Here is a 23,528-nt window from a genome sequence, read left to right as displayed (position 1 = left end):
GGGAAACAGGGATATGGGAGCAGAGAACGTGTAGGCTATTGAAGTTAAGTTTTGGTATCTTTTCAAATTAGTAGGTTATAGGCATAGATTCTATAATACAAACCCCAGATTAACCACAAAGAAAATATTTTTAAAATATAGAGAAAATAAAATACAGAGAAATAGAAATGGAAAAAGGATCAGTCAGATACATCACAAAAGATCAATGATACAGAAAAGGAGGATGCAATAAATAAAAAGACAAAAATGATACAAAATACATAAAAATCAAAGTAGGTGAAGTACTGACTTTACAGTAATATCCTGAATATTAATGGATTCAACTCCCCAATCAAAGACACAGATTGGCAGAATGGATAAAAAAGCACGTTCCAACTATATGTTGTTTAGAAGAGATTCACCTTAGACACAAAGACACAAATAGAATGAAAGTGAAAGAATGGAGAAGATAATCCATGCAAATAGTAACCAAAAGAGAGCTGGGGTAGCTATACTAATACCAGACAAAATAGACTTTAAGTCAAAGCTGTTTCAAGAGACAAAGAAGGACACTATATATTTTTAAAAAGTCAGTTCTTCGAGAAGAGATAACAAATATTTATGCACCTATCCACAGTGGTCAAAATACATTATGCAAACACTGGCAAAACCAAAGGGACAAATAGACATTTCTACAATAATAGTTGAAAAATTAAATCCAACACTCTCATCAATGGGTAGAACATATAGAAAGATCAATAAAGAAACAGAACTTGAATAATATGAAAAATGAACTAGACCTAACAGACATATATAGAAAATTGCACCCTAAAAAAGCAGATACACATTCTTCTCAACTGCACATGGATCATTCTCCACATGTTGGGTCACAAAACAAGTCTCAATATTTAAAAAGATTGAAATTACACAAAGCGGCCCATCAGGGGAGGGGAATGGCGGCGGCCTCGTCGCTCTGCGCTGGCGGCTGGGTGGCAGCTCAAGCTGCTGCCGGAGCAGCTGCGGCGCTACATGGAGGGCAGCCCAGGCACGTGGCGGCTGGCATCGGCCACTGGAGTTGGCGGCCATGTGAATGCAGGGCACGGTGCTGACGCGGGCAGCGATGAGGCAAGGCTGCGGGACCCAAGCGGGCCCTTCTCGGTGCGCGGCCTGGAGCGGGTGCTGCGCGGACGGCCCTGCCTTGAGCCTGGAAAGTATGTGATCGTCATTGGTGTGATTCAGGCGTGCAACCCCGAGCCGTGCCTTCAGGCTGTGAAGATGACAGACCTGTCCGATAATCCCATCCATGAACGCATGTGGGAAGTGGAAGACTTACACGGGAATATTCCACAGATGATGCTGGAACATCAAAACAACTGAGATTGTGAAGCTGTCCAGGTTCTAATACCATGTGGGTTTCATGGACATTGTACAATGAATATTTCCTAAAAGTTCCTCAGAGCTTTGCTTCATCAAAGTATCTGAATGTAGGATTTTTTTTAATGCTAGGAAACTTCACCTACCTCGGCCTCCACTGCTACCCCTTGCTTCGAATATGTTTGCTGATAAAAATCATATGTTTTATTTTTTCTTTTGGGATTGTGTGTGTTAATATTCCCTCTTTCTCTAACACAAATTTCATATTGCGTTTTCCATATTTTACAAGTGTAGATACTTTTTTCCATTACTGCTGTGACCTTGCTTTATAGTGCAAAATTTGACTCTCAATCATTGCCCACAGTGATTAAAGTGTGGTTACCGGCAGGAAAATAGAGTGCGTGAAAAAGGAATGACATTACGGCGCCTCCATTTCTTCTCCTTCAACGACTTCCACGTCCAGTTTGCAAGTCAAATGGCATTTTCTAAGTGCAGGCACAGCGGCTGTCTGGAAGATACAGCTCTTTCCGTTCCCACTCAGCCATCTAGGATCATTTCCCGCTAGATATGGAAGGTGACACCTGCCATGCTGCCTTCACCGTGAGATGTTTCTTTGACGACAGATGCCTTAGAGTGGCATTAAAATCAAGACTGGAAAGGACTTTCAGGCCTTAACCAAACTTCTGCCTCCCAATTTTTGGTGAGACACCGTGAGGGAACAACGTCCTGGTTTAAAGTTCTTACATCTTTTTGTGGGGAGTGACTCGTGTTGTGGTTGTGTTGAATGTTCGGCTTCCGCTCTCTGCCTGTTACCGAGGCCTCAATTTTCTTGAGCTTGTGGATGTCAAGGGAGTCAAATTTTGTTCCAGTGTTGCTATATCTTTGTCCAGGTTACTGAAGTTCTACTACCAATAAATGGATTTATATGCCAAAAAAAAAAAAAAGAAAGAAATTATACAAAGCATCTCCTCTGACCACAATGAAATGTAGCTAGAAATCAATAAAAGGCAGAGAACAAATCTACGGAAGTTAAGTAACATACAGTCAATGCATCAAAGAAGAAATCACAAGGGAATTCAGTAAATATCTTGAGACACATGAAAACAACACAATGTATCAAAAAAATACATGGTGATGGACAGCAAACATCCTGAGGAACAGGGAGAATCTACAACTGCAGGAAAGATAGTCCCATCCATCTGCCCCAAGGAATCTAAGCCCCCGCTCAGAGAGGGAGTGGTCATCACCATCCCAGAATCCTCAGGATTAGGGAATGAATGATGGACTAGAGTAGACTTACTGTTATTCTACTATAGACTTACTGATATTCTAGCAATGGAAAAACTTTTGTCATTGATGTGGAGGCAGTGACCACCAGAAGTTCTGAGGAAAGGGAGAAGGGAAAAATAGATGTAATATGGGGACATTTTCGGGACATTGGAATTGTCCTGAATGACATTGCAATGACAAATACAGGCCATTATATATATATATATATATATATATATATATTTTTTTTTTTTAAGATTTATTTTCTTTCTCCCCCCCCCCCCCAATTTGTCTGTTCTCTGTGTCTCTTTGCTGGGTGTTCTTTGTCCACTTCTGTTGTTGTCAGCAGCATGGGTATCTGTGGGTTTTTTTTCTTTTTGTTGCATCATCTTGCTGCATCAGCTCTCCGTGTGTGCGGCGCCATTCTTGGGCAGGCTGAACTTTTTTTCACGCTGGGCGGCTCTCCTTATGGGGCACACTCCTTGTGCATGGGGCTCCCCTATGCAGGGACACCGCGCGTGGGCCAGCTCCACACGGGCCAAGGAGGCCCAGGGTTTGAACCGCGGACCTCCCATGTGGTAGGCGGATGCCCTAACCACTGGGCTAAGTCCGCTTCCCCCATTATATATTAATATCTTGTCATAACTTAACAAAATTGTACAGGGGCGAGTTTAAACTGTCATATAAACTATAATCCACACTTAGTGGCAATGCTTCAATATGTGTTCATTGACTGTAACAAATGTACCACACTATTGAAAGATGATGTTAAAGTTGGAAAGTGTGGGGAGGGGTAGTAAGTGGGGCATATGGGAATCCCTACATTTTTTATGTAGCATTTATGTAATCTAAGTATCTTTTTAAAATTTTAAAAATAAAAAAAAATTTTTTTAAATATGGAAGGGGAGCAGATGTGGCTCAAGCAGTTGAGTACTTGCCTCCCACATGGGAGGTCCTGGGTTTTGTTCCGCATGCCTCCTAAAGAAGACAACAAGCAGGCATTGCGCACAACAATGAGCAGACAATATGCAAGAAAATGAGCAAACAACAGACAACAAGCAAAAACAAATGAGCAGGAAGCAGGTATGGTTCAAGCAGTTGACTACCCATTTCCCACATGGGAGGTCCCAGGTTTGGTTTCTGGTGCCTCGTAAAGAAAAAACAAGCAGACAAATGAGCAAAAAAACAACGAGCAGTCAACAAACAAAAACAATAAGCAAACGAGTGCAAACAACAAGCAAAAACAATGAGGGAAAAATAGCAGAACAGACAAGGGAGCCATCTCAAGGTGGGGGTGAGGAATATGGGAAGCAGTGAAGACAATGTTAAGGGAGAGATTTATGCTTACATTAAAATGCTGCATTGAAAAAGAAGGAAGTGCTAAAAATCAAAGACCTAAATGCATACCTGGAGGAATGAGAATAAGGACAGCAAACTAAAGCCAAAACATCAGAAGGAAAGAAAGATTAGAGCAGAAATAAGTGAAATAGAAAAATAATAGAGAGCATTAACAAAACCAAAAGTTCATTATTTGAAAAGATCAATAAAACTGACAGACTTTAGCTAGCCTGACAAAAAAGGATCAGAAATGAGAGGGGGGACATTACTACTGACCCTGCAGATATAAAAAGGATCATGGCGGGATACTTTGAAAACTGTATGCCAACAAATTAGACAAGCTACATGAAATGGAAAAATGCCTAGAAATTTTTCATTTCAGAAACACTACACTGATTCTAGAAGAAATAGAAGATCGCAACAGAAAAATTATAAGAGATTACATCAGTGCTCAAAATCCTCCCAACAAAGAAAAGCCCAGGACCAGATGGCTTCAGAGTTTAATTCAGCCAAACATTCCAAGAACTAATAGAATTCTTTTCAAACTCTTCCAAAAAATTGAAGAGGGACCAGTGCCTAACTAATTTTATGAGGTGAACATCACCCTACTAACAAATCCACATAAAGATACCACAAGAAACAAAAGTTACAGACCAGTTTGTCTCATGAATATAGATGCAGAGATCCTCAGCAAAATGCCAGAAAATGGAATCCAACAGCACATTAAAAGAATATACACTGTGATCTAGTAGGTTTATCCCACATATGCAAGGGTGGTTAAACATAAGAAAAGTCAGTTTAGGTAATACATCACATTAGCAGAATGAAGGGGGAAAATCATGATCATCTCAGTTGATGCAGAATAGGCATTTGACAAAATCCAGTATCCTTTTTTTATTAAAAGTGCTTAGAAAAATAGGAAAAGAAGGAAACATCATTGCTAACATCATACTCAAGGGTAAAAGACTAAAGCTTTCCTTCTAAGATCTGGAACAAGACAAGAATACCTACTGTCACACTTGTTATTAGACATTATACTAGAAGTTCTAACCAGAGCAGTCAGGCAAGAAAAAGAAATGAAAGCATCCAAAGTGAAAAGGAAGGAGTAAAACTTTCTCTATTTGCATGTGATATGATCCTATATATAGTTAAGTCCTGAAAAAATTGATAACAAAGCTACTAGAGCTAATAATTGAATTCAGCAAAATGGCATGGTATAAGATCAATGCACAAAGATCTGTAGTGTTTCTATACTACAATCAAGAAATAAATTCCATTTGCAATAGCAACTAAAAGAATCAAATATCCAGGAATAAATTTAACCAAAATATAAAGGACTTATACATGGAAAACTGCAAAACTCTGCTAAAATAAACCAATGAGGACCTAAATAAATGGAAAGACATTCTCTGCTCATGGATTGGAAGACTAAATATTGTTAAGAAAAACAAACAAAAAGAGAAAATAAATAAATAAATAAATAAATAAATATTGTTAAGATGTCAAGTCTACCCAAAGCAGTTCACAGATTCAATGCAATCCTAATAAAAATGACAACAGCCACCTTCCCTCCTCTTCCTTCCCCTCCCCTACCCTCCATTCCCTTCCTTTCCCTTCCCTTCCGCTCTCCTCCCCTGGCCACTCAAATACTGGGCTACGTCCACTCCCCCCTCTTAAGGTTTGAATGGTAGCATTCAAAGAAAAAAACTGAAGAGGCTGGTATAAAAGAGAATTAGTTTGGCAACAAAGGAACTACAGTATAAGAGTGAAAGTAGAGCCATAAAATTGTTTTATGACTCCAACTAGCATTAAACATTATGGAAGTGAGAAAGAGTATCTCAACCCTGGCTGCCAATTATAATCAACTGGGATAGGGCCCAGCATCAATATATATTTTTTTAATTCTCCATAGATTCTAATGTGCTGCCAGGGTGAAGAACAAGTGATTTATTGGTAAAATCAGGAGCTATGAAGTGTGAATGTGGCAAAACACTGTAGTTATTTCAATAAATTGACCTTTGAGAAAAATGAGTAGTACAAAGAAACACATTAGGTTATTTGTGGTGCCATAGCTGGTTATACAGTCTCTCAGCTGTGATGTTACAAAGTCTGCACTCTTGACAAGTTGTGTCACATGACACTGTGCAATAGATGACAGTTCTTGAGGTATGTGTGCTCTGCTCAGGATAGTATCTGTTCAATTAAGTGGTCAGGTCTTTTCCCATTTTAACAGTGAATGTACAATGTCAGCACTAGACTGAGCTCAAAATTTGTCTCATTGAGTTGAAGAATGTCAACCACCACACCATGGAGCCTAGAGTGCCTACAACTGAAAGCAGGAGGATTGCATCCAGCATCCATGTGGAATCTAAGCCCCTTCTTGACATAGATGTGGAATGGACACAACCAATCCAAGGTCCACAGGATGGAGGAATAGAATATGGGTTAGAGTGGAGTTACCGATATTCTATTCATGAACTATTGTGGTTAGTAATCGAAGAAAATGTGGCATTGGAGTGGAAAAAGTGGCCATGGTGGCTGCTGGGTGTGGGGAATGGGAGGAAGAGATGAGATGTGGAGGCGTTTTCAGGACTTGGAGTTGTCCTGGGTGGTGCTGCAGGGGCAATTACCAGACATTGTAGGTCCTCCCATTGCCCACTGGATGGAACGTGGGAGAGTGTGGGCTATGATGTGGACCGTTGACTATGAGGTGCAGTGATGCTCAGAGATGTATTCACCAAATGCAATGAATGTGTCATGATGATGGAGGAGAATGTTGCTATGGGGGGAGTAGTGGGGTGAGGGGGGGAGTACATGGGGACCTCATATTTTTTTAATGTAATATTTTTTTTTAATTACTTAAAAAAATAAAGTAAAAAAATTTGTCTCATTGCATGCAATTTTAAATCATTTTGTAGTATTTTCTGCATAAGAATGGGTTACCAATTTGTTGTATGATCTTCAAGGAAAAGATTCCTTTGAATTGTGTAACGTTCCTCTTACGACAACTGATTGAAGGCACTTTTTTGTAATCTTAAAATCTTCATATGAACAGTCAAAATATTTCCTTCTCCTGTGCTGTACTTTACACTGTTTATGTAAGTAGGTTAACTTGGGGCATTTCTTGTTATGTCTGCAAAAGAAGATATAAATCATCTTTGTGTATATCTGGTTAACTTATTTTCTAAATCTTGAGAGTTGTGCTTTTTGTTTTGAATTTGGGTTTTGTGTTTTGTTTTGTTTTTACTTTTTATTGTAGTGACCACCTACACAACTCACAATTTCTGATTTTAGCCACTTTAATGTGTACAATTCAGTGGTTTTACATTCACAATATTGTGTCACCATTACCAACATCAATTGCCAAACTTTTTCCTCATTTCAAACAAATACTCTGTATCCATTAAGCAATAACTCTTCTTTCCCCCTCTCCCCACATTCCTTGGTAACCCATAATCTACTATCTGTCTATATGAATTTGGTTCTAGGTATTTCATATAAGTAAGACCATAATATTTATGTTCTGGGGCTTCTCATTTCACTCAATGCGATGTCTTCAAGGTCCGTCCTTGTCACATATGTGAGAACTTCATTCCTTTTTACAGCTGAATGCCATTGAGTGTATATACCATGTTTAGTTTATCTGTTCATCTGTTGAATGCTTGGGTTGTTTCCACCTTTTGACTATTATGAATACTGCTGTGAATGTTGGTGTATAAATATCTGTTGGAATGCCTGCTTTCAGGTCTTTGGAGTATAAACCTAGAAGTGGGACTACTAGGTCATAGGGTATTCTATGTTCTACTTTCTGAGGAAACACCAAACTGATTTCCACAGTGGCTATACCTCTTTACAGTCTGGGTTTGGGTTTTGTTTGCTTTGTTTTTTATTTGTTTCCCAGCTACACCACAGATTAGATATTAGCTTTCCCCCCCATAGTCAAAAATATCTTCAAATGGCATTCTTTCATAGTCTTGCAGAAAGTAAATTGTGCAACCTTTTTTAAGTGCCCTTGAGAAACTTTTTACATCTGTTTTTTAACACTTTTAAAAAGTTAGAATATGATAGCAATAATATTGGTTTTTTCCCCAAGTATAAATCTTCATTCTGATATGAGAAGTACAGATCTAAATGTTCACTTACCGAAGTTTTCAAACAGATACACAACTGAAAATCTTATAGTAACTCAACTTTAAAGTCCTTTAGGCTATATTGATTAAAATCATAAGCAGTTCTTTGATATTATGTCAAGACCAAAAAGAAAAAAGACAGAGTATTATCAGTTAATGGTATTAATAATTAAGGATGAGAAGTGGATGTGGCTCAAGCAATTGGGTAACATCTACAATATAGGAGGTCCAGAGTTTGATTCCCAGGGGCTCCTGGTGAAGGCAAGCTGGCCCACATGGCAAGCTGGCCAGAGTACTGAGCTGGCCCACTTGGCAAGCTGGACTGAGCAGAATGCTGGCCCACCAAGGAGTGCTGGCTCACATAGAAAGCTGGCCTGAGTGGAAAGCTGTGCAGCAAGATGACACAACTAAAAGAGACACAGAAGAGAAACAGTAAGAGAAACAGCAGGCCAGGGAGATGAGGTGGCACAAGAGATTGAGCACCTTTCTCCCACTCCAGAAGGCCCCAGGATCAGTTCCCGTGCCACCTAAAAAGAAGACAAGGAGACATAGAAGAACACACAGTAAATGGACACAGAGGACAGACAACAAGGTGGGGCAGGGGGCATAAATAAATCTTTTTTAAAAATTAACTGAGGGAGAACTAGCAAGGTAGCCACGGAGTAAGGAGCTCCTGGAGTCAGCTCTTGCTACAGGGCAGTTAGCAAACACCCAGAGCTCTCTGGAGCTAGCTGAAGCACCTGTTTGGGGGCTCCGGGAGACCAGAAGAGCATCCTGCAACATCCTTGAAGGAATGGAAGAAGGAGACTTCCCATCTGCAGAGAAGACTGATAAGTAGAGCGTTCCACGCTGTGGAGGCTAGTGCCTATCCTCCACTGGAGGCACAAGCTGCCTCGGGAGCTGTTCCACGGCTGGAATTGAAAGTTCCACTTCCCCAAAATGGCGGAGGAAGAGATGGTTGGGCACCAATTTCAGCTACTGATGAGTAAATTCTGTGGGCTACAGTATAATCCTGAGAACAGCTAAAGTTGGAGCCTGTCCAAGTAGAAAGAGGCTGGGAGCTGCCATCTTAACTCTGCGCCTGGCACGAGGGGAAGTGGGGCAGACTGAGAATCCCAGTGCTGGTGGGGACCGGCTTCTTTCCATCCAGGTCATATTGCAGCTCTAGCCTAGGCCCCAGTGCCACCTCCAGCAGGGGGGAAGCTGCGGGGACCTGCACCAGCCTCTCCGGGAAATTACCGGCCAAGCTGCAGAGGCTGGTGACTATCCTACTCTGGCAGCACTAGCCGCCCCAGGAGCTATTCTGTGGCTGGAATTGGAAGCTCCATTTCCCAGAAACGGGAGGAGGAGACTGTTGGCTGCCAATTTTAGCTACTGATTGGTAGACTCAGCTGGCTAAGAGATAACCCTGGGAACAGCTGGGGTGAGACCAGCTCAAGTCAGAAAGAGGCCAGTAGTTCCCATTCTGACTCCACCCCCAGCCGGAGGGGAAGCTGTGCTGACTGAAACTCTCAATGTCTGCAGGAACCAGTTTCTTTCACACAGATCAGCCTGCAGCCCGCCTAGGCTTCAGCCCCACCTCTGGCAGGGAGAAGGCTGAGGAGCCCTGCACTAGCCTATACAGGTAACTGCAGGGAACTTTGGCTGGAATAGACTGAAAATCAGAAGTCTACCAGGGCAACTGTGGTCATCTTGGACCTACACTGCATAGATTGCTGCCCACACCTGCAGCTCCATCCCTGCCCCAGGCAGGGGAGAGAGGGATGTGAAGCTTCATCAGTCTCTCTGGACAACTACAGTCTAGGCCTGCATTTGGATTATTCCACACAGCTGTGACTTTGTCCCTACCCCTAGCAAAGGAGAAAGTTAAAAGAAGCTTCGTTGGTCCCTGACGCAATGAGGGCAGCTTGAGCCTCCACAGCTTACAGCACCAACTACATGCTTGGCTCTTACTGCACAACCAGCAAGGGAGAAATGATAGGAAGCCCTAAAATAAAGAGAAAAACGCACCCAGAATAAATACTCAGCCATATGCGAAGACACCAACAAAAAATTACAATCCACACCAAGAAACAGGAAGTTATGGCCCAGGTAAAGGAACAAGATAAGCCTCCAGATAATGGAGTTGAGACAAATAATTATAGATGTTCAAACAAATCTCCTTAATAAATTCAATGAGATTGCTAAAGAGATTAAGGATATTAAGAAGACATTGGATTAGCACAAAGAAGGCCTTGAAAGCATACATAGAAAAGTAGCACATCTTATGGGAATGAAAGGTGCAAAATGAAATTTTAAAAATATTGGAATCATATAATAGCAGATTTGAGGAGGCAGAAGAAAGGATTGGTGAGCTTGAAGAAATGGCCTCTGAAAGTGAACATGCAAAAGAACAGATGAAGAAAGGGATGGAAAAAATTGAACAAGGTTTCAGGGAACTAAATGACAGCAAATGGCGTGCAAACATATGTGTCATGGGTGTCCCAAAGTAGAAGAGAAGGGAAAAGGGGCAAAAGGAATATTTAAAGAAATAATGGTAGAAAATTTCCCAACCCTATTGAAGAACATAGATATCCATGTCCAAGAAGCACAACATCCTCCCATCTGAAAAAATCCAAATAGGCCAACTCCAAGACACATACTCATCAGAATGTCACAGGCCAAAGACAAAGAGAGAATTCTGAGAGCAGCAAGAGAAAAGCAGTGCATAACATGTAAGGAATACCCAATAAGCTTAAGTGCTGATTTCTCACCAGAAACCATGGAGGCAAGAAGACAGTGGTCTGATATGTTTAAGATACTACGAGAAAAACTCCTAGCCAAGAATCTTATATCCAGCAAGACTGTCTTTCAAAAATGAGGGTGAGATTAGAATATTCACAGATAAACAAAACTGAGAGAATTTCTAAGCAAGAGACCAGATTTTCAGGAAATACTAAAGGGTGTGCTAGAGCCTGAAAAGAAAAGACAGAAGAGAGGGGCCTGGAAGAGAGTCTAGAAATGAAGATTATGTCAATAAAAGTAAAGTCAAAAGAGTGGTGAAAATAAAATATGACAGATAAAACTCAAATAGGAATAAACTTAACCAATGATGTAAAACATTTATATTCAGAAAACTGCGACTCGATGTTAAAACAAATCAGAAAAGCCCTAAATAACTGGAAGAACATTCCATATTCATAGATTGGAAGACTAAATATCATCAAGATATCAATTCTACTCAAATTGATATACAGATTTAATGCAACACCAATAAAAATTCCACCAGCATTAAAGAAAAAATTGAAAACATGATCATTAAATTCATTTGGAAGGGTAAGGAGTCCTGAATAACCAGAAACATCATAAAAAGGAAAAGTGAACCCTCATCTCTAGACTTCAAATCATAATACCTAACTATAGTGGTAAAAATAGCGTGGTACTGAATTAAAGACAGACACAATAGACCATTAGAACCAAATTTATGGTTCAGAAATAGACCCTCACAGGTATGGTCAAGTGATTTTTGACTAGCCTGTAAAACTCACACAGCTCAGACAGAACAATCCATTCAGCAAAAGGTACTGAAAGAATTGGACATCCGGATATAGCTGAAAGAAGGAAAGAGGACCCTAATCTCACACCTTATCCAAAAATTAACTCAAAATGAATCAAAAAACTAAAAAGCAAGAACCATAAATCTTCTAGAAGAAATTGTGGGAAAATATCTTCAAGACCTGGTGGTAGGTGGTGGATTCTTAAAGGAGATAAGAGAAGGACTGAGTGGACTACTGATGTTTAATGTATGTAGAAGTTTTAATTAGCTTTACTGTAAAGGTATGGAAATGTATTGAGTGGATGGTAACACAGTGAGTAACAGCTAATTTCTAAATGGAGATATGACTGAAAATGGTGTCTAGTTATGTAAATACCAATTGACAGAATGCTAGAGAATTATCTAGGAAGTGGATAGCACAGTAAACCAAGAGGTGGATGAGAATTGTTGATGGTACAGATGCAAGAGTGTCCTTTGTTAGCTAGAACAAATGTATATCACTACTGCAGGGTATTGGGAATGTGGAGAATCATGGGAAAAATACAGCTGGAGTGACCTATGGACTGTGGTTAGTAGTTAATAATATAATATTCTTGCATCTATGGGAAAGATGTTTAATACTGAGGCAGTATGAAAAATGTGAGCCAAGTATATACTATAGTAACATATACTGTGGTAAAAATCAGATGATATTATTTTATCTGTAGCAAATGACACACCACATTGTAGTGTGTTGATGGAGGGGTATTGTTTGGGAGTTCTGCACATATGCACATATGTTTTATAAGTTTACAACTTCTGTCATAAAAAAAATATTTAAAAAGCAAATATAGGGTGGGTTGGGGGAAAAACACACCAAATGTAAGATAAGGACTATGATTAGTAGTAAGATTTTGACAATATTTTTTTCATAATTTGTAACAAACATCTCATGGCAATGCAAGGTGTTGGTGGAGGATTGATGTATGGGACCCCTTTATGATGTTATGCATGTTTGCTTTGTAAGTTCACAACTTTTACTATACACTTAATTGTTTATGTATGTTCATATATGAATGATATAAAGATAATAGGATTGGTTAGGGGGAAAATACTTCGTTTAATGTAATATTTTGACAATGCTCTTTAATTATTAGTTAAAAAGGTTTAAAAACAGTGCAAGTTATTGGTGGTAGGGTGAGATGTTATATATGTTTGTTTGATGTTATATTTATTTTGTAAGTTCACAGCTATTATACACGTATTGTTTATGTATGTTTATGAGTGATACATTTCAATAAATTTTTTAAAAATTAAATTAAAAATTAACAATAATTAGAAAATTAGTGTCCTATTTGTACTAATCCAGATTAGGCTTTCTGTGTTCCAAGTCTTTTCAAAACATCACAGTACCTTGCTCATGGTAGTTACTCAGTAAGCATTTGCAGAGAGGATGAAGGATGCTTGCATGCCATGGTTGCTCAAGAAGACAACCTGTAGAATGTTCCAATACAACCTTAACCCTGACATCTGCAACCAAGAAACAGTGTGCTGCCCAACTGGTTAGCTCTACTGGTTGAAATGAGCAGAAAATCATTTAAGTTGTCTCAAATGATGGGAAATTTTTTGTAAGGTGGCCCAGAAATAGCTGACAGCTAGGTCTCAGGAAGAGCAGGAAGCAGAGGAGTGTTTTCCTGGACCTGAGAGACTCAATCATTCTTGGATTTTTACATAAGTGCTCCACCTTGATTCAGCTGCCTGCCACATGTCTACTCCATACCCCATTCTCCTGTCTCTAAAGGCTCTGTCTGTCCCTCCAGCCCCACCAGTGTTTTGCCTTTCTTGGCCTCTTTTAAACTCCCTAGCATCCATTCCACCTCAGCTCCCCCCACGCGTCCTTCTCACGATGTTTGTTAGTACAGATTCCCAATACAATATGATGAACCCAGCTTCTCTTTTGGGCTCAGACCCTGAATAGAAATCACTGGCTGCTCTTGGGTCAGCTACCCAGGGTGCTATCAGCCGTAGCTTAGGGAGCCCCAGGTTCCATACCCCATAGCAACGGCCCTTCTGCAGGGATTTATAATCAAGGCAGTATTTCTGAGAAAGGGAAAATGGGAATGGTTGCCATTCAGAGAGTACTCTACAATTAGGTTAACAAATGACACCAAACATCCTTTAGATAAAGCATTATATTAGTTAATTAAAATTCTATTTGGGTTGACAGATGGTTATTTTAATCAATACTTCTATGAATAAAACCCTTATTTTTTAATTGGCCTAGTTTGATTTCCAGCTACAGACATTTGTATAGGTCTGCTGCACAAGCATAACAGATTTTTTTAAATTTTTATTTATTTTATTCTTTATTAAATTTTTGTTTAACTTTTCTTTTCCTTCTCAAATTTGATAATTTCAGAAGTGCATTAACATCTTGGAAAGGGCACTAAGATGTTTACTGGTCAAAAATTACTATGCTATTCATTATACTTCTGAAGGTTAGGATCCACAAGTTAGCTTTTATAAGTGATTTATGATTGATGCTAGAGACAGATTCTTTTCTGCTTCAACTCAGCCATAGATATTGAAGTTACTTATCTGTAATGTGCACAAAGAAAATATGAGCAATGGCATACTGACCTGTATCCCTAACCTCTTCCTGGATCAAGGCATTTTAAAATTTTCGTGATTGTGACTTTTTTTCCTACCTTTATATGGTGAATTATATCAGGCAGTCACAAGTATGGATATGACATACATGTATACTTTAAAGAATAATAACAGGAAAACTAAAACTAAATTAAAACAAAAACCCTTACACCACCCCTCATCTTAAGAAATAAACATTGCCAATGCAATTGAAACCCCCTTTGGGCCCCTCCCCAATCATGTAGCCTCCCTCCCCCCAGAGATAATTACTATACTGGATTTTTCTCTTAATCTTTATATTATAGTTGTACCACCTATGCACGAACCTCTAAACAATGTTATTTTAGCCTTGCTGATTTTAAATCTTTATATAAATGGAATAGTACTGTGTGGTTTACTTTTTTTACTTTGCATTATTTTTAAAAATCATGTTTCTGCTTATGTGGACATTCCATTTTATAAATATACAACAACTTTTTCCTTCTACTGTTGGACGTTTTTTTCTCAGTTATTTTCTTTTATAAGGCTGCTGTGAACATTCTTGTATGGGTCTCTGAGGTATATGTACAGGAATGTCTCAGTCTAAGGCACAAGAACGAAATTGCTGGGGCACACAGGTATACACATCGTCACCCTTACTAGGTAATTCCAAAGTGTTCTCCAGATGGTTGAACCATTTCACAGTGTCAACAATGTATAAGAGTCCCTGTTATCCACGTCCTCCACTTGATGCTACCCGACTTCTTATTTTTCCAATATGATGTTTGTGAGATTTTCTCCAGAACTGCTGCTAGTCATCCTAAATTTTGTACAAATTACAAAAAGGCACCCTTTCCAGACAGATGTAGCAAGAGGAGCAAGATTGAGGTTTCAGCCTCTACTGCTCCCTCAGCAGGCACCCTGGTTGGTGCATGAATAATCTCTACCAAATTTGGCAGTCCTGGTTATCCCCAATATTGGGATTTTACTTTTGTTTTTGTTTTGCTAAAGGGGTTAAACCCCTAGTCAAATTTTAGAGTGCAATTAATCCAAAAGAAGATCTGAAAAGAAGAAAGAAGGAGCAAAAGGAAAAAAAAGATGAGAGAAAAAAATAGCAAGATACAGGACTTAAACCCAAATATATCAATAAAGGTATTAAATGTAAATTGTCTCAACACTCCCATTAAAAGGCAGAAGTTACCAGACTGAATGAAAAAGCAAAGATCCAGTATATGCCATCTACACAAGACACATTTTCAATATAAAGACACTTACAGGCTAAAAGTAAAATGGATGGATTCCGGTGGAGGTTGGGGGGAGGAAAAGGAAAAAGGATGAAGAAGTGCAGGTGGCGGGGGAGGGGGTGGGGTCTGGTAGGGGGCATCCGGTCCCTGGGCTCAGACAGCTCACTCTGGCAGTTGGAGGGGACAAGCTCGGACACCCCTGTTGGTGACTGTGCTGTGCAGGTCCGTCCTGCCTAGCCACAGGTGTCCCTAGATGAGACCACCCAGCATGCCCCAACCAATATAATCCAAGGATAAAGTGGGGCGAATGTGGAATAACTTAAAATACAGGGAGCAGAATCTCATCCGTCATGAGGGAGGAAGCCCTAGTGAAAATGTGGATATTTTCACAACTCCAACAGCTGTTTGTCTGCCAAGCAGAACATCTGTATAGGAGACCCAGCTCCTCAGCAGCAAGGCAGACCCTTGGTAGAAAATGTTGCCTTACAATGGAGAGTAAGAATTCTTCCAGAGAAACCAAAACTCTGCCTGTGAAATCCCTCAGATTGTTGAAATAACATTGAAAAGGATAATGTTTCATGTGTCAGCCCAGGAACAAGACTTGCAGGAAGAGACTCCTGTTCTTGATGTGCTCCAAGGGGTGAGAAGAAAAAGCATTCCTCTTCCACAAAGATACAAAGTTCACCGGATACTGATAAAAAGTTTGGTAGAACTTGAAGTGACAGCAAAGGAGAGAAAGGCCGTACCATGTGAACTGTACACGTCAGAAGTCGCTCTCTGAGACAAAGGTTGCAGGATACTGTTGGATTGTGTTTTTCCCATAAGAACTTAGAACAAACGATCAAAACGCCTCTTTTCTAATAAAAGAAAAATACATCTTTCTGAATTACTGCTTGAGAATTGCTCTTTGACTGCTGGCTCTGATTTAGAAAGAAAAAAAAGGCATTTTGATTAAATAGCATACAGCTCCTGTGAGTGCACATTCAACATTTTTTGATACAGTTGATACATCTCTGGTTTCTTCAGAAGATGAGAAAGATAGATTTAGAGTGAGAAAATGGTTTAATTTTGAAGAAAGGGTTGTTACCCCTTCCAATGCACAAATACATATAGGGGAAGCACCTGCACAGGTTAATCCATTATATAAACTGGGATCAAATCCTGGAATGGCTGAAATAAATGGGGACAGTTCTGCAATTCCATAAGCTAATTGTGACTCAGAAGATGACGCAACCACCCTGTGTTTGCAGTCACCAAGGCAGAAGCAACACCAGGTATCTGGAGTTAGCCATGCCTACGTTGTTAACAGGGCTGGGAAAAGCCGTGCACAGATCGATTGTATACATTGCCTCACACCCAACTTGCTTTGGATTACAGATAATCCCTGTTACTGGGGAACAGTGGATCATTCTGAAGCAGCAGCCCTTCTTGAAGGGAAACCTGAAGGCATGTTTTTGTTCAGGAACTCTGCACAAAAGGACCTTTTCTTCTCTGTGACCTTCTGTCACTACAGCAGATCCCTACATGCTCACATTGAATGGTGGCATCTCAACTTTAGTTTTGATGCCCACGACCTATATGTGTCTCACTCCTCCACTGTAACAGAACTTTTGGAACATTACAAAGACCCCAGTTCTTGCATGTCTTTGAACCATTGCTTACTATATTGCTAAGTAGTACTTTACCTTTTAGCTTGCAATATACCGGCCATGCAGGAACCTGCAGATGCACTATGTGTGATGGAATTGACGGGCTCCCTTAACCATCAGTGTTAACAGGATTTTTCAAGAATATCACTATAAACAAAAACTTAGGTTTGCTGGTTAGAACAAGATCCAGTCAAGGCTAAGTAAACACTTCTGTCCCCAAAGGGCATAAACTAGATCGGTTTTTATGTGCGTCAGACACTACACCTATAGCAAGCACACATATCAGTGTTAGGCTTTTTCGGTACAGTATGAAAGCTTAGTGTTAGTATCTGCTGACTTACTGCTAGTATCTGCTGTTATTTCCTTAGATAAACTGGGTTCCTTTTGAAAAAACAGGAGAGAGCTACAGGTGTTCAGTAAGGCCTACAAAAACATTTTGCCAAGTTAGTGAGTAAAGCAACTTCAGAGCATTTGCTATGAAAAATTCTATTTCTCACTAAAGAAAAAATTATTAATATCAGATGAGTATATCAACAGTATGACAAATGTTTGAAATTATTGTTTTTTTCTAAGAATTTTTCTATTACCTTCCAAAAGTAGTGATATTTTTATCTATTAATATAACTACAGCTGTGGGAGTCCAAAAAATAAAGACTGCCTGCCTTTGAGAAGAATGCAGTTTTCTGGCCACAACGGCATAGTGCAGTTCACTTAAATGTTTATATAATTTCAGTCAATGTCATTTTCTGTTCTATAAAAGGTACCGTTAAGTAAACCAGGTTTTCTAAATAGTATGTAAAATTTTAGACTTATAGAGCTAATAGTAGAAATGTATTTAAAGGTCCTATGTACTCATTATTTAAATGAGTGTTTTAACCTAAAACAGGTATTTGGAATAGTCCTGCAACATAGTAGTCCTGCACATGATTTTTTTTACCGTGACATGTGTAATCTAATCTTTGATTCATTAAAGTTGGATCTTTTCCTATGCCCATGATGAGATTGTAAACCATAAAGAAAATAATGAGAGACAATGTCCAAACAAGTGAGATAACAACTGCTGTGGTTGCTGATGTTGAGATTGTTGTTAAAGTGTAATTATAATTTGGATGGTGGTATTTATCTCTATTGAAAACTCTCATAGCTGAATTGCTGAAGTATAATTTGTAGAATTTCAGTGCACTTAATTTTAATGGAAAATCTGAAACTAAGTTATGGATTTAAAGGTACTTTAAAACCACTGTCTCTGTAAATAACTTAGCACTTTTTTTCTTAGAATAGTATATAGTGCTACGTAAGTCGGCTCTTTTTTGGAAGTAATACTGAGTTCTAATATTTGCTTCTTGGTATTGAACTGAATTTACAGTTCTGTCCTAGACATTTTGCACTGAAGTAGTAGACTGCCTTCTTGTCTTTTTGTTCATGTGCTCTGTACCACTGGTGAGTGCTCCTCAGTTTCCTTACCTGCTGCTACAGAATGTTATCCTATATCCCTTATGGCTACTGCCAAGGCTACAAAAAAGAAAAGCAATACTTGTATACAACACTAACCCTTTGACTGCCAGTGTATGTGTGTGCTGGCAGTGCTTTGTTATGGCTACTTTTCTGTGCTCATAAAATATGTTTGGTGTTCTTTCTGTATATCTGTTGTTTTGTATATTTGCCTCAATTTCTCTTGCAAGTGAATGGTTTGGGGATTTTTTAATCAGCATTACCTGGCAACTTACTATAGTTAATGCAGAATTGTTGTAGACTATAACTGACTTATCACAGTAAGCTAACTCTAAATTTAATGCTGTACATCTTTCCAGTTATAATCACATATACTGTGGAACAGTATCTATAGCTACTGTAAGTTATTATACAGTTTCTGTTCTAACAGAAAATTAACAGAAATATCTACTAAACCTATTGATTTCACTGCCTATAAGTGAGAGATTGAAACTGTCAATAATACATTATAGTAAATAAATATCTATAGCTCCCACTGTATTTGAAGCACGGTAAATGAAGTCTTGTGCACTAATAACTGATTAGCGTCATTTGTTGGTTTGGACCATTTTAATTGCTAATAAATGCCCAAAATGTAGAACTTAAACCAAAGACTTGTCCATTTTAAAGCAAAATGGGGATTGATGAAACCTATAATCCCTGTTAAATCGAATACAAGTTCCTGAAGGACATAGAACAAAATATTTGAGAACTTCATCGAAACCTACTTTAAAGCATTATAGCAGTTAAGTTGTTATGATATTATTGCATAACTATTGAGTCCATTTTCTTTAGCTTATAATGTACCTGGAAAATAAACCTTTTGAAAAATGAAAGTCCTTAATGATTATTAGAGGAATATATATGCAAGCAAAATCATTTAAAGAAGTAACTTGAAACTCCAAGAAAGCACTTGATGTTTTATATGCTTGTAGCAAATTGATGTTCTAATTGTAGTTTTATAAAAAGTATTAATGCTTTTATGTATTTCAGAACTTTTACCTATTAAATGGAAATTGTTTTAAAATGTAATATTTTTAGTTTATGAAAGCATATATACACTGTGCAAACAGCCACTTATATTTCAGTTTGCATGTAACTTTTTAAAAGATTTATTTATTTCTCCCCACCTCCTTGTTGCTTGCACTTGCTGTGCCTGTTCATCTTCCTTGTTTCTTTAGGAGGCACTGGGAGCCAAACCCGGGACCTCTAATATGGGAGGGAAGCACCCAATTGCTTGAGCCACCTCCATTCCCTGCTTTGTTGTGTCTATGTTTTTCTTCTTGTGTTCCTTGTTGCATCATCTTGTGACAGCTTACCACACCTGCCCATTGCATCAGCGTTCTGTCTTCTTTAGGAGGCACCAGGAACCGAACCAGAGACCTCCCATATGGTAGGCAGGAGCCCAATTGCTTGAGCCAATCTGCTTCCCTGCATGTAATTTTAATATGCAACTTTTGATTAAAAAATTCCTTAAAATAAAAATTTTTAAGTAAATGGATAAATGGGAGAGAAAAATTGTAAATCGTACAGTAAGGGCCTACCCTGCAGAACATATAAAGAAATGTTCCAACTCAACAATAAAAAGACTAATGACCCAATTTTAAAATAGGCAAAGAATTTGAGTAGACATTCCTCCAAAGAAGATATGCAAATGGGCAATAAGTACATGAAAAGATGCTGAACACCATTAGTCATTAGAGAAATGTAAATCAGTAACCAAATTGTGATCCCACTTCACACCTACTGGCATGCAATAATTAAAAAGGCAAATAATGTGTTGGTGATTGTCTTGCTTTCCTGGCTGCTATTGCAAGTACCACACAATGGGTTGGCTTAAGAAGAATTTATTGTCATACAGTTTCAGATGCTGGAAGGCGTTTCTGCTCCTGGGGTTAGTAGCATTCTGGCAGGCTGGCAATCCATAGGGTTTCTTGGATTTCCTGTTACATGGAGATGTTTTCTCCTTTGCCTCCTAACTTCTCCTCCAGATGACTTTGTTTTCATAAAACCTCAAATAATAGAATGAAGACTAACCTCATCCATTTGGGGCACACCTTAACTAAAAATAGCATCTTCAAAAGGCCCTATTTACAATGGATTCATACCCACAGGAATAGATTAAGAACACGTTTTTTCTTGGGATACATAATTCAGCCTGTCACAGTGATGATATGGAAAAATTGGAACTTTCATACATTCCTGGTGGGAATGTAAAATGGTGCAGCTCCTTTGCAAAAGTTTGACACTTCCTCAAAAAGTTAAAAATAGGAGTACCTTCTGACCTAGCAATTCTTCTCCTTCTTAATTGCCCAAGAGATTGAAAAAATGTTCACACAAAAATGTTCATAGCTGTATTTTTCTCTTAATAGCCAGAAAGTGGAAATAACCCAGATGTCCTTTAACTGATAGATAAGAAAATTGTAGTATATTCATACATTGGAGTATAATTCAGCCATAAAAAGAAATGAGGTTCTGATAAATGCTACAACATGGATGAGCTTCAAAAACATTCCACTAAGTGGAAGAAACCGGACATAGAAGGCCACATATTATATGATTCCATTTATATGAAATGTCCAGAATATGCAAATCCATAGGGTCAAAAAGTAAATTAGTGTTTGCCAAGGGCTGGGAGAAGAGAAGAATGGAGAGTGACTGCTAATATGGACAAGATTACTTCGTGGGATGATGGAATATTCTGGAACTAGACTGGTGGTGGTTGCACAAGCTTGTGAATATACTAAAAACCACTGAAGTGTTCGCTTTAAAATAGTGAATTTTATGATACATGAATTCTCTCTCAATTAAAAAAAAAGTTAGCAGATGGAAAAAGCTATGCCGTGCAATGCTATTCATGTGAAAGCTAGAGTGACTATATACATACCAGACAAAGCAGACTTCAGGACAAAGAATATTACCAGAAGTGCAAAGAAGTACATTTCAGAATGGAAAAAAAAAATTAAATTCATCAAGATCCGATAACCCTAAATGTTTATTTAAGTCATAGCGGTTTCAAAATACATTAAAAAAACTGACTGAAGAAAAAGAGAAATAGGGAAATCTAGAACTATAGTTGGAGATTGTAGCACTTCTCTCTTAGTAATGGATAGAAAAAGCAATCTGGAAGTCAGTAAGGATACACAAGAACTTGAACCATACCATGAATACTATTTATAAAAACACTACACCTAACAACAGAATATACATTCTTTTCAGGTTCGCATGGGACATTCACCAAGATAGACCATATGCTTGTCCATTAAATCTCAATAAATTTAAATCAAAGTCCCACAAAATATATTCTTTGACTGAAATGGAAATTAGAAACCACTAGCAAAAAGATATCTGGAAAATCCTCCAAATGTTAGGAAGTTTAGCATACTTTTAAAAACCCATGGGGGAAACGGACTTTGGCCCAGTGGTTAGGGCATCCGTCTACCATATGGGAGGTCCGCAGTTCAAACCCCGGGCCTCCTTGACCCGTGTGGAGCTGGCCATGCGCAGCGCTGATGCGCGCAAGGAGTGCCATGCCACGCAAGGGTGTCCCCCGCGTGGGGGAGCCCCACGCGCAAGGAGTGCGCCCGTGAGGAAAGCGCCCAGCGTGAAAAGAAAGAGCAGCCTGCCCAGGAATGGCGCCGCCCACACTTCCCATGCCGCTGACGACAACAGAAGCGGACAAAGAAACAAGACGCAGCAAATAGACACCAAGAACAGACAACCAGGGGAGGGGGGGAAATTAAATAAATAAATAAATCTTTAAAAAAAAAAAAAAAACCCATGGATCAAAGAGAAATCACACTATAATTAGAAAATACTTTGGACTGAATGATAATGAAAATACAAAATACCAAACTTTGTGAGCTTCAGCTAATGCAGTGCTTAGGCATTTCTAAGACATGACTTTAAATGCTTATATTAGTAAAGAAGAAGGATCCAAAAACAGTGATCTTAACTTCTACCTTAATAAACTAAAGAAAGAAGAGCAAATTAAACCTAACCTAAGGTAAAAGAAGAAAATTATGAAGATAACAGAAATCAATGAAAAAAATGTAAAAGAGAAAAATCAGTGGAACTAAAAACTAATTCTTTAAAAAGATCCATAAAGTTGATAAATCTCTAGCTAAACTACTCAAAGAAAAAAATACAAAGCAATTAGTGGGAATGAAACATGGTTTTCACTATAGATCATACAGACATTTAAAAAATAGTAAAAGAGGCGAGCAGATGTGGTTCAAGCAGTTGAGTGTCTGCTTCCCACATGGGAGACCCCAGGTTCCGTCCCCAGTGCCTCCTAAAGACAAAAACAAGCAACAAGCAAACAAACAAAAAAACCAACTCAGGGGAGCCAATGTGGCTCCGTGGCTGAGCACCAACTTCCCACATAAGAGGTCCCAGTCCAATCCCTGGCCCCAGTACCTGAAAAAGGAAAGAAAAGAATATTACATAAAAATGTATTACAAAAAAAGAAAGAATATAATTGATATAATATTCTTTTATTTATTTTAATTTTTTGAGGTACTGATGTGGAGACAGTGGCCACTGGAGGTTCTGAGGGCAGGGAGAGGGATAAACAGGTGTAATACAGGGGCATTTTGGGGACCTAGGAATTGCCCTGAATGACATTGCAATGACAGCTGCAGGGTATTATATATCTTGCCATAATCTACAGAATTGGGTGGGAGAGAGTGTAAACTACAGTGTAAACTTCAGTCCACGCTTAGTGGCAACGCTCCAAAATTTGTTCATCAATTGCAATGAATGTACCTCACTAATAAAGGATGTTGTTAATGTGGGAAAATGTGGGAGGTGTGGGTGTGGAACATATTGGAAATCCCCTATACTTTTTAAGTGACATTTGTATAATCTTTTTTTTTAAATGACATAATAAAGCAACCTTCTGACTAAAATA

The 23,528-nt window shown here is 38.8% G+C and overlaps 1 protein-coding gene and 1 pseudogene across 2 annotated transcripts in view; both read left to right on the top strand.

Annotated features, from left to right (window-relative positions):
* Positions 1-23,528, top strand: part of RBKS (ribokinase) — a 118,912-nt gene that overhangs the window by 7,147 nt on the left and 88,237 nt on the right. The gene's annotated exons all lie outside the window — the stretch shown is intronic.
* On the top strand, positions 1,921-17,491 carry LOC139437585 (suppressor of cytokine signaling 5-like; annotated as a pseudogene).

Source organism: Dasypus novemcinctus, chromosome 25 (genome assembly GCF_030445035.2).
Source record: "Dasypus novemcinctus isolate mDasNov1 chromosome 25, mDasNov1.1.hap2, whole genome shotgun sequence".
Lineage (NCBI taxonomy): Eukaryota > Metazoa > Chordata > Mammalia > Cingulata > Dasypodidae > Dasypus > Dasypus novemcinctus.
The sequence above is the reverse complement of the archived record's forward strand: the minus strand, read 5'-3'. Positions and strand labels throughout refer to the sequence as shown.